Below are 14,079 nucleotides of genomic sequence, written 5' to 3'. Positions count from 1 at the left end.
ACCTACCTACTCCAGGGAAATGTACGGGGACCAATTATCCTTCCAGTGTTGGGCTGTGTATTTGGGATAAAATCAAAATGCTACAGGGAAGCTCTTGTTGGCAATCTTCATAGAGACAGAATCCTATGCCAGGATTGAAGACAGATAGTTGGGGCAGTGAGGAAGCAGCCAGCAATGGCCTCAAATGCAGACTTTCTTTTCCCCTGACTTATTGTGTTTTGTTCTCACCTCATAATCTTTTTATGCTTAGTATCTTTTTATGGTCCTGTTCTTTAGTTTTGTTCTCAACTCCTGAAGGATTTCTTGTATAGTTTTCCTTACATGCTATCTCTAAATCCTGGCTAGTATTTTCACACACCATTATTATTTCAATCCATTTTGAAATCTCCTGTCATTCAGTATAATTTAGGCTTGATATTCTTGATCCTAGCTACAAGGATTGTTGCCTCCTGGGTTTCAATATCTCTATGGATTTAACCTGGTTCCAACATACCAGCTATAAAGAAGGCAAGGCAGTGGCTATATTTCATTAGGTGTTTGAAGAGATTTGGTTTGTCACCTAAAACACTCTAAAGCTACTGCACAGGACTGAAAGAAGCTACAGAAAGTTGTAAAATTAGAAATTACTCAGTTCCATCTTGGGTACTAGCCTCCGGAGTATCCTGGACATCTTGAAGGAGAAGAGTCTCAGAAAGGCAGCATCCATCACTAAGGACCCCATCAGCCAGGACATGCCCTCTTCTCATAGTTACCATCAGGGAGGAGATACAGAAGCCTGAAGACACACACTCACCGATTCAGGAACAGCTTCTCCCCCACTGCCATCCGATTCCTAAATGGACATTGAACCCATGAACTCTACCTCACTTTTTAAGAAAAATTTTCTGTTTTGTACTATTTTGATCTACTATTTAATATACATATATATACTTACTGTAAATGATTTACTTTTTTCTTTTATATTATCATGTATTGCATTGTACTGCTGCTGCCAAAGTTAACAAATTTCTTGACATATGTCAGTAATAATAAGCTGGATTCTGATTCCATGGCAACAACAGACTACCTCCAATTCCCACACGGGATAGCCTCGTGCTACAAGATGCCATGGTTGGGGAGGGCAAACAAAAAGATTTGATAAAATGTATATATATGAATGAGTAATGAAAGGTAAAATACATCTTAGGCAAGTACAAAAGGCTGCATATTTTGGAAAAAATAAGGAGCTTTGCAGGATCTAAATAACTCATTTGTTGCAAGTCTACTAACAGATTTTGCATCTAACTCTTCAAGACATTGTGAAATTACAGTCAACTAAGTACATAGCAAATTGAATTATATATCTTAAATCAACAGAGTTTAAGTGTTAGAGAATGTAAGACATCAGAGTGTGCTATATGAAAGGTTGTGTTAGATTATATTTTGATACCATGTCCAATGTTGGGCATTGAACACAGCCGTTGCACAGAAATCTCCAGTGTTGAAAAATTGAATTTAGAAGTAAAACTGTGTGGAATTTTCAACCTTGAAAGGAGTCTATTGAAAATATCCTTATTGAAGTTTATAAGTTATTGAATGGTTTAGAATGAGTGATTCCAGAGCTGGACTCAAGGTCACATAAATCGAACCAAAGGTGCAGGGTCAATATTTTCAAAGCAAGTTATTTTTCACACAAGAATCAATTAAACATGGAAGAAACTATCATGTGGGGATGTCAAAGGAGGTTAAAAAAAACAGCTACATGCCATAATATAGAGGAGACTCCTGTTTTTTTTTAGATAGATGAGCTAAGATGGGACAAATGCTCCTTCTCGTTTGTGATGCCGTAATCTGGATAAATATAGATCGACATGATCATATATCCAATGCAACAGAATGGCTGATGTCCTGTTAGGACTACAGAAGGGTCACCTGTGGAAGCAACTGCCCAGGGTTAAATGGTGAAAATGTGAGGATGGATTAAAAAAAAATCTTGGAACATTCAACTATATTTGCATCTTGGAAGACAAGTCATGGGAATATTTCTTCATAATATATAATGGAGACCCTTGTAGAGTGGATGGTAGATAATAATAGAAGTGATGGATCAAATTGCATGTCTGGTGCTCTGCACTTTCTAATATCATTTCCTTATTTACTAAACAATTGGGCCAATTACTGCTGAGTTTTAAATACATTTTGACTGGTGGAAAAAGAACTAAATGTAGTGTAACATGATTGCTTGTGAAGAATTAGTCGATACCTTAAAAGACAGTAACTTTAAATTTTCAGTGATATCCTTATTAGATGCAATGACACATTTATTCAATTTTTAAAACTTTTGAAGTGTTTGTCGGTGACCACAGTCACCAAATATAATTAGAATTCATTTAGTCCAATTTATGGTCAGAGCATTTGAAAATGGGATAAAATTTATAATAGAATCCGTAATTCTTCTTCAAAAAGAATGCGAAAATAAGGACAGCTGTTAACAGGGAAATCAGTTGAATAGAGAAGCTAGTGTCATGCAAAGGATGGTATCAGTACACTGAAGTTCATTCATTGCAATGGCCTTTTGGTGGTGACAGAGCCAGCTGTCTCGTCTCTTTTGCCCTTCCCTGTCGACCATCAATTTCCATGCAGGCTCCGTGCAAAAGCCGACTATCCAGTGACCATACTTGGAAACAAAAGGTACTCCCGGCGGCGGGGAAAGTGGAATCACAAAGTTGGAAATGCATGTTGTTTGCTTCAGCAATGTTTACACCTTGCGCGGTAGAAAGCAAAAGCTGACAAGAAGTTATTGCTTATTGAAATTAATCATTTATTTTACAAAATTGGATCCCTATTTTAACTCTTCGGAGATGTGACTAAACAGATCAAAACCAGCCAGAGCCCTGTCATCAAACATTACGCAATTAAAACAAATGCAAACACACTAATATATTTTCAAATCATGTTTTCCCAGTGCCCAGATTTTCTTCATATGCCAGAGAATATTACTATATTATTGCTGGACAGAAAAGCATTGGGTTTTTGATTATTTTTGTGAAGAAGGTTTTCTTAGTATTATTGATATATTTTACTTCTAAGCAAAACTATTTGCCTGTCCTATGCAAAATGCTGTAATCACACCAAACTAAATCTCTTCAATTCTTTGTGATATAATGTAATGCAGATCATTTATGTATACTATTTATTAAAATATTTCTCTTCAACAACTCTGTGTTTTAGTGTAATTTACAATCTTGTCATAAACAATGAAGTACAATCAGCTATACAAGTAACAAAAATATTGCAAGGACATTCAGTCCACTATTAAGAAAAGAATAAACATTTAATTTGCTGTATTTAATGTTTACAACATTACATCATGGGCTGTTGGGCTGTGATACCACAATCCTGCACAATCCTGTCAACTTTGCATGTTTCATGGTAATTAGTTTGTAAACAGGAACAATATTTATGCCTGGAAATTGGACTGATATATGTATTTTTTTGTAGGCATAGTGCATAAAATTATCTTGCGCTCATGAGATTGTGCCTGGACTCAACTGTGAGGCAAATCATGAAAAGGGCTAAATGGGCCTTGGAAGTTAAACTAGGGTAGAGCATACACAGTACATGGCAGACCTTTGGTAAGTACTGTGGAGGAGAAAGATCGAGGAGTAAGAGTACATATGGCAACACACACACAAAATACTGGAGGAGCTCAGCAGGTCAGGCAACATTTATGGAAGTGAATACGCAGTCAATGTTTCAGGCCAAAACATTTCTTAAGGACTAAAAAAGAAGGGGGAAGATGTCAGAATAAAAAGGTGAGGGGTGGGGAAGGAAGCTGGATAGAAGGTGATAGGTGAAGCCAGGTGGGTAGGAAAGGTAAAGGGTTGGAGAGGAGAATGGACCATAGGAGAAAGGGAAGAAGAAAAGGACCCGGGGGAGGCGATAGGCAGGTGAGAAGAGGTAAAAGGCCTGAGTGGGGAATAGAAGAAGAGGGGAGGGTGAGGAAAAGAATCAATGTTCATGTCATCACATTGGAAGTTAGTTAGATGGAATATGAGGTATTGCTCCTCCACCCTGAGAGTGACCTTATTGTGACACAGACTCTGAAGAAGGGTCTTGGCCTGAAAGGTCAACTGTTTATTCATTTCCATCGGCATTGCCTGAGTTCCTCCAGCATTTGGTACATGGCATGCTTGTATTCATCAGATGGGGCACTGTGTACAAGAGTTGAGATGTCATGTTGCAATTGAACAAGGCATTGGTGAGATCCAGACTGCGATATTTGTTTACGGCCACCATTCTATCAGTTCAAGTTCAAATTTAATTGTCATGCAGTGATACACATGTATACAGCTAAACAAAACAATGATCCTCTGGGGCTTAGGTGCAAAACACAGTACATACAGTCACACACAGCACACTGCACATTTAAGCAACACACATAAAATGCTGGAGGAACTCGGCAGGCCAGGCAGCATCTATGGAAAAAAGTACAGTCGACAATGCTGGCCAAAACCGTTCTGCAGGATTGGAGAAAAAATGCTCAGCACATTTAGTAAAGATAGCACAAAGAGTTAGTGGCAAGGTAGTGTAGTGGTTAGCACAACACTTCACAGGACAGCCAACCTGTGTTCAGTTTCTGTCGCTAAGGAATTGTGCATTTTCCACGTGACTGCATGGGACTCCTCCGGGTGCTCTAGCTTCCATGCACAGTCCAAAGACATACCGATCAATAGGTTAAATGGTCATTGTAAATTGTCCTGTGATTAGGCTAGGGTTGCTATGTGGCATGTCTCAGAGGGCCAGAAGGACCTATTCTATGCTGTATCTCAATAAATAAACAGTAGATTCACAAAATAATATTAGTACAAGTCCCTGAGTGGCACTTCCTGAAGGCTGATGCTGCATGGGATGTTGTCCTGGTGCCATGTTTCACATTTGAATGAAGGGTGTGATTAAATTGGAGAGGGCCCAGAAAAGATGTTGCTGGAAATGGAGAGTTTGGATAATAAGGAAAACATGGGTAGTTTGTGATTGTGTTCCTTGGAGTGGAGGAAGGCTGGGGAGTGACAATGCAGAGTTTTATAAACCATGGAGGACACAGTTATGATGGATATTTTAAATAAGTATTTTTCTCAGTGTTGGGGGGTCTAAAGCTAGGGGGCATAATGGTCATTTAGTGCCTACCTTAGAGGCAGGCTTTTCACACAGAATATGGTGGGTATATGGAATGAACTTCCAAAGTTGTAGAGGTGGGTACATGCACAACAGTTAAAGTGTGTGCCTTCAGGCTCCCCAGTGGTAGCAATGAGAAGAGGGCATGCTCTGGGTGATAGGGTTCCATAATCGTCACTCCTTGTAGATGTCCTGGGTGCTGGGGAGGCTACTAGCCATGATGCAGCTCAGTGAGTTCACAAGTTCACAACCTTCTGCAGCTTCTTCCGATCCTGTGCAGTAGCCCACCCCCCACCCCCCCAACACCAGTTAGAATGTTCTCCACTGTACATCTGTAGAAATTTGCAAGGAAGGTTGATAAAATACAGACAAGTGATTCTCACTCAGGATGAAACTTTGATCAACATGGACAGTTTGGGCTGAAGATGCTGTTTCATGCACAACCATGCATGATTTGTATTTGATGTTTGTCTTAGCACCATTTGGGCATCTACTAAAGGCATAAGTCAGGTAGCACAAGCTTCCTCCTCTTGTGTCAGTGTTTGGGATACTCAAGGAAACCTTTGAATGTCATTATAACTACACAATGAAACTGGGAGTAGATCATTTAAAGTTATGCAACCAAATGAACATTTTGGGCATTCACTATTACAGCCATGCCTCACTGGGCCTCGGTTTTCAAAAACTGGCATCATGTTAAATAACTTACTGGAACACCCTTTACCATGACAACCTTTTTTATTGAAAGGCATTGCGAGCTGTGTGTTGCAAATCCTAGCCTCCCCATCAGCCTCCATCTCACAGTAGTTCGGGACTCTCACAGAACAGAGGCTGACGAGCGTGTTTAAGTACATATGTAAATTCTATACACTTACGTTTGTATTAAAATCTGTGAAAAAATAAGACCTGTATTCTTAAGAGTTGATATTTTCAGAGCAAGACCTCACATTGGGACTGGAAGAAGCCAGAACAGGAAGGTGGAGGGGAGGGGAGAGAGAAGAGATTGGAAGGTGATAGGTGAAGCTGGGAGGTGATAGGTGGAAGAGGTACAGGGCTGAAGTAGAAGGCCTCTGACAGGAATGGGCCATGGGAGAAAGGGAAGGAAAGGGACACCAGAGGCAGGTGGTGAGAAGAGGAAGGGTAAGAGGGAAGCCAGTGAGGGTGTATCCTTCCTGCTCTGTATTTTTTTGTCTCCGTACTAAGGCTGCTCTTATGAGAGTTCTTGAAGTGCTAACAGAGAGAGTGGCAATGAAGAGGCAGCTGAGAACCTGGCTACAGGTTCCAACATGAACCACAGAGATAATATTTTACCAAATTAATCAGTGTGCAAAATACCTTGCTGCTAGATTTCACCAGGCTTTACCAGTTTAGGGAATTGTTTGCCCTGTTATAGTGTTAGCATTGTATGCAGTATGTATCTAGCACTTCCGATTATCAGGCTTCATATCCTTCTGAATGTATCCCTTCATTTGATTCACACAGAGTATTCAAACAATACAATATTAGTTAACATACAATTTTGTTTGTTTCTGTGATTCACTAGAGTAAAATTTCTTCATATATATATATATATATTTATCATATCTTAAGTGACACATTATTCATCAAACTACTTGTATGTATGTCTCTGGAGGCCAAATCATCGGGTATATTCAAAACAGAAGTTGATTGTTTCTTGTTTAATCAGGGCTCCAGGATTTACAGAGAAAGGGCAGGAGAATGGGATTGAAAGGGCGAATAAGTCACCCACGATTGAATTGTGGAGCAGATTCAATGGCCTAAAGGCCCATTTCTGCTTCTATGCCTTTTTTTTAAACAAAACTACAGAAGTTTAATTACACAAAATACACATAATATAAACATCAAGTGAATTAATTGAAATTAAAATATAATTATTACTGTCTATAAATCAGACAACTCCCTGAGGGGCCCACTGTTTTTGAAAATCCCTGACTGTACCCAACATACTCCCTTTGCAAGGAACCCCAGGAGCGAATGTATCCCCGGAGGCGGACCAAGCATTTGGCCCTGGCAGAGTGTTTGGCTGTCTGCCACCTAATTCTGTGAGCAGCGTCTATGTCATATGGTCCTATGGCCAGTTTTTAATTAAGAATAATCCACATTGTAGTCAGTGGTCATTGTGACTGTTCTGTTGTCATACTATCATGAGCTTTACGGGTCTGCGAGGCTCATTGTAAAGTGTCGCGCTCTCGTGTTTCTAGTCTATTTGTTAATTGTTGTCTTAACAACAGTCATCAAGTCGTTGTGTCTTTTGTTTAATCTTGTCAAGATTATTTTGGCTGGCATGGGTTTTGGATGTTCTGTGATTATTTAAAGTGGACTCCTGATTAGTATTTATTGTGGGATTTTTTTTTGAGAATGTTTTGTCTCGCGGTGACGCTTGGTCAAGCCACTGTTGGAATCCCTATGTATAAACTCTTGTTTCTGTCTCTACACGGCAATCTGTCATTCCTCTGCACTTGGGTTCAGTCATTGCCAGCACATACCGTGACACATACAGTTCAATGCATCAACTCTAACTATGATTGTCAATGATTTTATTCAAATTCTCTCGCATGAGCAATCAAGAGAGCTAGACATGCTGATTTAGAGTTTCTATTTCTGGAGAGTCCTGGACAGTTTTGCAGAGAAAAAGTCAGAAGAAAGGGAAATTTGGCATTTTTGTCCATGACTCTTCCTGAAATGACTCCTACTGCTGATTTTTAATTGATCACATTAATATTAATTATGATATTGATGTTTATAAGGTGGTCATAGTATTGTTATTTCTGGCAGAAAGCAATATTTATCTATCATCTGGCATAATTTTTAGGATGTTCTGAAGTGCTTACAGTCAATGAGTTTTAATTTACTTAGAGTTTTTGGAATTGAAGCTTGTGCTGAATCAGCAACAGGCACAGCACGCTGGAGGAACTCAGCAGGTTGGGCAGCATCAGTGGAAACAAACAGTCAACGTTTCAGGCGATCAGAATCAGATTTGTTATCACTGGCCTGTGATGTGAAATTTGTTAACTAAGCAGCAGCAGTTCAATGCAATACATAATGTAGAAAAAAATAATAGTAATAATTAATTAAGTAAATCAATCGCAGTGTTGAATAGATTAAAAATCATGCAAAAAACAGAAATAATATACATTAAAAAAAGTGAAGTACTGTTAAAGAGTTCAATATCCATTCAGGAATCGGATGACAGAAGGAAAGAAGCTGTTCCTGAATTGCTGAGTGTGTGCCTTCAGGCTTCTGTACCTCCTACCTGATGGTAACAGTGAGAAAAGGGCATGCCCTGGGTGCTGGAGGTCCTTAATAATGCACGCTGCCTTCCTGAGACACCGTTCCCTGAAGATGTCCTGGATATTTTGTAGGCTAGTGCCCAAGATGGAGCTGATTAAGTTTACAACCTTCTGCAGCTTCTTTCGGTCCAGTGTAGTAGCCCCTCCATACCAGACAGTGATGCAGCCTGTCAGAATGCTCTCCAAGGGACAGCCTGCAACATGACAAACAAACAATCAATGTGCAAAAGACAACTAACTGTGCAAATACAAACAGCAAATAGAAAAAAAAACAGAAAACAGAAAGGTTTCCTGCGGGAGTACAGGACTAGGTGGTTAATACAAAAATATCAAAAATACATATTAAGGACCAACAAATTTAAAATGTTAAATGTAGATAATGCCAAGAGAAATCAGAAACAATCTAACGCTTTACAGGGTCCTGCAGCAGTTTAACCCAATCTGAATACTTACACAGGCACAATCAAGTGGTAAACACCATTCATCGAAAGCTTGCTTTAAAATACAAACTCATAAATTAAATTGCATCTTGCTATAAATACAAGCCTACAACTGATCCAGTTGTAGAGTTAGAATAGCTCAAATTGTATTATGACCCATCAGTTATTACAGATAGGACAATCTGTAAGAACCGTTCGGAAATAGTAATACTAGGCATCTCAAGAGACCATGGATTTGCAACTTGGAAAGGACGATAACAGAAAGGTTATCGTATGAGCTTGAGAAGAGGGGAATGCTGGCAAGTTATCAGAGTGGTTTTAGGAAGGGAAGGAATTCCATGGACTCAGTGATAAAGTTAGAGACAGAAATAAGAAAGGCCCAGGCAAATAACGAGTCAGTAGTTGCAGTATTTTCTGACATAGAAAAAGCCTATGATATGATGTGGAAGGAAGGATTGTTAATTAAACTGCACAAGATGGGGGTTAGTGGGAGAGTTTTTAATTGGATAAAAGATTTTTTGTTTGGTAGTAAAATTCAAGTTTGGTTTGGGTCAGAGTTATCAAATCAGTACATAGTGGGAAATGGCGCACCTCAAGGTATTGTGATTAGCCCGTTACTTTTCATCATTATAATCAATGATGTCTTAACAAAGGTACCAGTGGATATAGGTAGATCACTGTTTGTGGATGATGGGGCCTTGTGGAAAAGAAGCAGGAACATGGAGCATATAATCAGGAAGCTATAAGGAACAATTGATGAAGTGGTGTTATGATTGGGGATGTAGATTTTCAAACTCAAAATGTATTTTTCACTAGGAAAAGAATTGAGGTAGGGAAGAAGTTAAGGATGTATGGGATAGAATTAGAAAAGGTTGGATCATTTAAATTTCTGGGAGTTATGTTTGATTCACAGTTAACATGGGCAGACCATTTCAGGAAAATTGAGGAGAAATGTAAAAAAAATACTAAATGTGATGAGATGTTTGACTGGTAGGGAATGGGGAGAAAATTGTTCAGCATTGAATAGAATGTATGTGGCTTTAATAAGATCTGTGTTGGACTATGGAAATGTAGCATATGGATCAGCAGCTAGGTTTCTTATAAGGAAGCTGGGTGTGATTTAGGCTCAGGTTTTGAGAGTGTGCAGTGGAGCATTTAAAACATCATCGGTATCACCCCTGCAGGTAGAATTGGGAGTAATGCCTTTGGAATTAAGTAAGATGCAATTGATGGCAAACTACTGGGCTAATTTGCAGGGGTACAATGATTCTCAGCCTGCAAAAGGAGTGTTGCAGGAGTGCTGGGAGAATGGGAGGTTTCAAAGGGATAACTTTAGTTGGGTAGGGAATGATATTGCTAAAGAATGCAGAGTGTTTGATCTGAGGATAGGTCCTTCAGTAGTTTATCCAGTTGTAGCTCCATGGAAGCTTGTATGGCCTGACGTAGACTGGCATTTGTTAGAAGTAAAAAGGAAAGGAAAATATAAAACTGATTTGGTAAGTGCATTTAACTGTCATGTGATGGAAAAGTATAGTGATTATACTCAGATTTATACGGATGGTGCTAAGGAACCTGAAACGGGAGTGACAGGGTTTGGGGTGGCTATACCAGCAAAAACAATTGCAATCAGCAGAAGAACATCTAATAAGTCAGGAGTGTATACAGTGGAGATGTTGGCAGTGTTGATTGTGTTGTGATGGGTGGAGAAAGCTAGACTAGTCAAAGTGTTTATATGCTCAGATTCATCCTCAGTTCTAGCAAGTTTCAGGTCTTCTCACTCAAACAGCCGGCAAGATGTACTTCATGAAGTCCTTCAGTCAGTCACAAGAGTTGCAAATCAGGGAGGTCAGGTTAAATTTCTATGGGTTCCAGCTCATGTTGGGGTGAAGGGGAATGAGAGGGTGGATGAGTTGGCAAAGAGGGCAATAAAGAAAGAAAATATAGAAATGCACATTAGTATCAGCAAAGCAGAGGCTAAGTGTGTAATCTGGGAAAGAATCATCCAAATGTGGCAAGAAAGATGGGACAGAGAGGGGAAAGGGAGGCATTGATATCAAATACAAAAGAGTGTTACAGGTACTAGGGTAGGCAGTGGATACAGAAGAGAGGAAACTGTGTGGACTAGTGTTGGAAAAAGAGAGAGAGAGATACCGCTTCTACCTCTTCCAACGATTCTGAGTGAGGCACAGAGAGATCTGTATTTACTGACGATTACCTTTATTGTTCCATCTAACAAATACGTGAATTCATACACTAAATACCTTGTGCGCACACCTGCTAAGTATCCCTGACTCTCCTGGATAGTCAAAGAGTAGCAAAGGTATTACCCGGGCGGAGGAATTTACGCTGGCCAGGCGTTCCTTGTTCCTCATGGTCCTGATTCACTCTCCACGTGCTTAACGCAGGGTTCTTCTCGCTTGTATCTGCGATGGTTATTCTTCGAAGTTACCGCCATCGGCACACACAAAGCATCCACTTTTAAATCCATTGCTTATCAATACAAATGTCGCATTCCCGTGTCATTGGCCACAGGTCATGTGTCTGGCCTTTAACACCTGGTCATTGGCTCTGGTCCAAGCCAGCATCCATCTATTGTCCTCTTTCCATCAAGGGACAGTTGCTGACTCATGGCTCTTTGTTCTCAGTCAGCAATGAGCTTGAATCTCCTCAGGCATTCACAATCCTGCATGTTATAGCCAACCAAAGAACATCTCACAATAACTCCTTACTTGGAAATGACCTCCAGTCCAGCAGATTACCTGAAGAGTCTTTGTGCCTTCTTTAAAACACTAATCAAGTCCAGCATGTCAAGCTCACAAAATGGAGAATCGAGTGTCTTCACAAAATGGCAGCCTCCATCCCCCAAGCACATGGCAAGAACAAAGACTGCTTCCATTGTCCTTGATTCATTTGAATTCACTGATTTGACGATTGTCATACTTTCTGGCCAATACTCGGTTAAGGCTGGGTCACTGTGCACTAAACAAAACATTGAAAATGATAGGGAAACACCAGACAGGATTGTGTGAGGAATGTCAGGAAGAGGAGTCAGTAGAACATGTAGTTCTGAGTTGCAGGAAGTATGGGATACAGAGAGAGATGATGAGAATCAATCTAACGGAATTGGGGGTGCAGGAATTCACATTAAAAGGGTTACCAGGCATGGTTGAGAAAGCACAGGTCAGGGTACTTAGCTTTTTTAAGGGATACAGGGGTTTTTTATAGGATATGATGGATAAGCAGGAATAGGGGACTAAGATGGCCAAAGAAGGAAGGATGAAGTGTAGATTAGGGTGGGTATGTGAGTGTGTGTGAATGGGTGAAGGGATTTACAATGTAAGTCTATTGTTTGATCCACTCTCCAGAGCAGAAGGTGGTGGTAATGCACCATTAAGCTGGGTGCCAACTGCCGTAAAACAAGAAGAAGGAAGAAGGAAGGGTTGTAAGGGAGACTGGCAGTTGCCCATGCTACAAGTCTCCCCTCTCCATGCCACTGATGATGTCCAAAGGATGGGCAAGGGCTGATACAGCTTGGCACCAGTGTCATCGCAGAGCAATGTGTGGTTAAATGCCTTGCTCAAGGGGACAACATGCTGCCTCAGTTGAGGCTCAAACTAGCAACCTTCAGATCACTAGAGCAATGCCTTAGCCACTTGGCCATGTGCCAACACTTGGATATAATAATACAAGATAAACAAGTAAGAACAACTTGTTTAATAGATATAGCCATTAGATATACAGCCATTCCAAACACACACAATGTACAGAAATCAATATGTGAAAACATCAGAAATCTCCTGAATTAAAAGGAAATTGAAAGACTTTGGAACATGAACAGGATACACATTGTCCCGATAGTAACATCTACAACTGGTGCAATCTCAAAGGCATTACACAATTGCATTAAACAATTATGGCTACATAGCAATATCTATGTAAACTTCAGAAAGCCACATTATTAAACATTACCAGAATCATCTGGAAGTTCCTAGCAATTGAGGAATGAGAGGACTTGGCTATGCTTGCACCTCAGGATTTACCTGTTTGAGCTGAGAAAAAAAAATTCAAATCAATAGAAAACAATAAATATTGAGAATTTGAGATGAAGGGTCCTTGAAAGCGAGTCCATAGGTTATGAGAACAGTTCAGTGATGGGACAAGTGAAGTTGAGTGAAGACAGGCTGAAAGGACTGTTTGTATACTGCATGGCTCTGTGATATGCTCCCTACTCTATCCATGCATAGTGCACGTGATTGAGGACAATTTTCTGTTGTGAAAATGCAGATGCATTTTATGGATAAAGTAGCGGCATGCATAAGGCGGTGATAACAGAAATAATCTGTTCATTTTTGCTCATTGTCGTGGGATTAGGGAAAGTGGTGACAATTTTTGTGTAATGGTGTATAGAAATGACTGTGCCAGTATGAAGAGATAGGTGGACACCTGGTTTAACCTCGCAGCCAAGGGCACCACCCCTAACACATTTGGTGTTGTGGAAGTTTTGCAGAACATTAGTGTGCATGTAGAACATCTGAAATGGGTCTGACAAAATTCACAGATTTTAAGTAACTCAACATGGCTGATATTGGAATTGAGACATTTTTCTTTGGAATAAATTCATCTCTAAAAAAAAAAACATGCGTTGCCTCTCTCCACTGCAAATGATCAATTCTTTACAAAAAGTAAGGATACATTGATTATAGCTCATTATTATTATAATGAAAAAAATATATTTACTTGACTATCATAAAGCAATAGGAAAGTTATTTTTGATGCATAAAGATTTATCTCCTTACTGTATTTGTCAATATGGAACAGTGAATGAGTTTGTAAATGTGGCAGGAACAAAAGATGTTGGGAATGGCGAGGATGAAGCTCCATGGGAGGGGTGTGGGAAAAGGTGACAGAGAAGGAGTAATGGGAGAAGGGCTCCCTTCCCCTTTTCCCAACCATGATTCCCCTCTCCCGCTCTCAATGTGCAACAGTGACCCATATCAGAATCAGGTTTATCATCACTCATGTATGTCATGAAATTTGTTTTTTTGTGATATCAGGACACAGTAATTTTTAACATTCATATTTTCATATTAGCAAAACGTAGGAGATTTTTAAAAAATGAGGATTTTTTTTCACGATGAATGCTCACGAACAACATTTGTAAAATATCCTCGAAG

This window comes from Hypanus sabinus, chromosome 10 (assembly GCF_030144855.1).
Source record: "Hypanus sabinus isolate sHypSab1 chromosome 10, sHypSab1.hap1, whole genome shotgun sequence".
NCBI classification, from domain to species: domain Eukaryota; kingdom Metazoa; phylum Chordata; class Chondrichthyes; order Myliobatiformes; family Dasyatidae; genus Hypanus; species Hypanus sabinus.
This window is presented reverse-complemented; position numbering follows the sequence as displayed.